This window comes from Nicotiana attenuata, unplaced genomic scaffold (genome assembly GCF_001879085.1).
Source record: "Nicotiana attenuata strain UT unplaced genomic scaffold, NIATTr2, whole genome shotgun sequence".
Taxonomy (NCBI): Eukaryota; Viridiplantae; Streptophyta; class Magnoliopsida; order Solanales; family Solanaceae; genus Nicotiana; species Nicotiana attenuata.
Window position 1 is genome coordinate 322,520 of NW_017670329.1, and position 2,782 is coordinate 325,301.

The window sequence follows — 2,782 nt, forward strand, 5'->3', positions numbered from 1 at the left end:
AACTAAAATATAAATTCAATTGTTATCCGTTTTTAGGGTAAACAAGTATAGATTGATCATGTACTATCAATAAATAGAAGAATTATTTTAAAGAAATGAATTAGATATCTCATTTTGAGCTGAAGATTTAGACTTACATGACGTCTTATTTACATTGAGAAATACTAGTTACAGATTCAAGGGTCTTTAAGCGTTGGTAAAGTTGCACACATCTGTAGATACACTAAATGGGATTGGCGCGGGCAAGCCCGGGCCCAATGACATAAGACCTACTACAAGAACAATAGCAGACAGCAGGAAGACATTAGTCATTCCTTGCTCAACTTTCACATTCAATTTTCTTAGTTCTTTTTACATAGAAGTGGTAGTTAAAGTTGAGCGAAGGTTAAGTTTACGGCAAAAAAGCCATTTTGTAGATAAAAGAACAACAGCACAATCCCTTTTCACAGCTTCGAGTCATATTATCCAGTATTTCCTCATTCCAAGGTCTATCTGCCTACTGCTTGAACAACATTCTATAGGTTTAGTCCTGCAACAATGATTAGTCAAAAATGCTGTAAAACATTATACTCAGTAGTTATTGTTCCTTTAGATATTTGCAGCAGGAAGGATAACAGTTTAGCAACGACGATTTGTAAGCACACAAGCCAACCCTTATTTATGGCATAATCGCAAAAGGTTTGATTTAACAAGAATCACTAAAATGAACAACAAGCAAAACAACTGGCAACATGATATTTTAATCTCTTGCCTTCGTTAGGAAAATATCGATTAAAAGCATCAGATTAACAAAGAATTACCGGAATGCTTCATTTGTCTTATATGTAAAATTATCCATCTTCAGCAAAATTTAATGGCGTATTTCTTTAATGGAGATAATTCACAACAACCCCCTAACATGTATCATTCAAAAAATAAAACAAATCAGCATATAGTTGCAAGCGTAGTAGAAAAGTTGAGTTTAGCATTACCTCAGCTGATGAATGCGAGGACAAGCATTTGTTGTAGTCAGCAAGACATGAGAATTTAAGCAGAAGTCATTCTACTCATACTGACAGTTTCCTTCCTCTCTCTTATCATACAATCCAGTAAACCTTCAGTTTCTACAAGTACAGAAAAGCATTTCTTCATCAAATATCAACATCATAGCAAACACCAACATTTACCATAGAATTTAACACTCTCTCGAAAAATATTGTGTTTCCTCTGAGAAGAAACTTTATATTTTTGTTGATCAAGTATGTGCAGGTAGCATCAATGACTTCAGGCAAATGATTGTACTCTTAACAGAACCCAACGGCTTTGGTATGATGTAAAGCTAGAGTAATTGGCAACGTAACTTTTGAGCAAACCAATTGAAAGAATGCTTATAATCGATATACCTGCACTTACAGAGATGTCAAAATTATAAACCATAATCTAATAGAAAAAGTTTCCACTAAATAACAAAGATGAGGATGTTGAGAGAAACAAATGTACTCTTTGTCTCACTCACTCCTTCTGTTTTCTTTGTTATATCCAAATGCAGCTAAATTGTATTGTGATTTTAGCAAAGAATTCCAAAAGAAACTACAAAAGCAATTGGGAAGACTTTAGCCCTCTCAGTAATCTTGGAATTCAAAGGAAAATCAGCTTTTGGAGGTTTGATCAACATAGATTTAAGTTTTCCTATAATATTCAGGCATAAAAGACTCTACCAATTGCAGTAATTGTTAAGAATTAACTGAACTGAAAAATACTTCAACAGAAACTACTAATAAACTATCTTAATCTCAGTAGAAGCGTTTATACAACCTCTAGAACGGCGTCTTGCATATAAATTGACTCTAACTCTAACTGAACCTTATTGGTTCAAGAGTATTAGTTAGCAAATATAAGTGATGCAGTAACTTAAATTAGAGAGAGAATATTGTGCCAATAGATATGTACATCGAAATATGTTTGGTGCTGGAAAACTAAAGCGGTGTTTTGACATTGTAAATATGTACAACAACACTCCAAAATAACATATAAGAACATACGATTTATATTATTCTCCATAATAAAACCAAATGTATTTTGAAATTGCGCAAAAATGGACAATACAAAGATAAATGTTAAAGCTAGATTAGATTGTCTAAATCAACTGATTAAATAAGTTTCTATAGTATGCCAAAACGTTAGGCAACAACAAAACTCTTATAGTTTTCTTGTGGAACAGAGGATTAATAAGGTTCATTCATGACCTTGCAATATGAGCCACCCACAACACTGTCAAGCAGATGCCTCGCAGTCCATGCTTGTTTATTTTCATATGAACTTCAGTAAATCCTATGTGCATTTTATGACCTTTAATTCATTCAATCCATCAATAAAATGACAGAAGAATGACAGAATGCTAAGAAACTCAATTTCGAACCTAAGGTTAAAATCAGCTAAACGAAAATACAAACTAAAAAAAAAGCAGAGAAAGCAAATTATTTAAGAGAGATGAGTGATAATTTAGACAATAATATGCTTATATTATTTGATATGTGAATTTGGATTCCACTTGCCGAAAAACACACTATATGGACTCTGGTGAAAGGTAGCTTTAGTTATTGGTAAAATACCTTAACACCCCCTTAAACTTGACATGGATTATTAGTTACATTCTTAAACTATTCGCGGTCTTAATTACCCCCTTCAACTTGGCCTTTTGAGAGCCATTACCCCCCTGGACGCTAATGTGACAAAGAGTGTGGGTGCACTCGCCTGCCACGCGGATTTTTCTATATATGTAAAATATATTTTTACCTTTTTA

At 33.3% G+C, this 2,782-nt stretch overlaps 1 long non-coding RNA gene across 3 annotated transcripts; it reads right to left on the reverse strand.

Annotated features, from left to right (window-relative positions):
- Positions 1 to 284: 284 nt before the first annotated feature.
- Positions 285 to 2,448, reverse strand: LOC109237953. Of its 3 annotated transcripts, none has more exons than XR_002069678.1 (3): positions 1,795 to 2,448; positions 972 to 1,103; positions 285 to 529 (listed from the first exon to the last, which is right to left on the reverse strand). It is a non-coding gene; the product is annotated as an uncharacterized LOC109237953 (long non-coding RNA). The 3 variants fall into 3 exon arrangements; XR_002069677.1 differs by lacking the exon at positions 1,795 to 2,448 and adding an exon at positions 1,496 to 1,780 and having other exon boundaries at positions 972 to 1,382; XR_002069676.1 differs by lacking the exon at positions 1,795 to 2,448 and having other exon boundaries at positions 972 to 1,771.
- Positions 2,449 to 2,782: the final 334 nt, after the last annotated feature.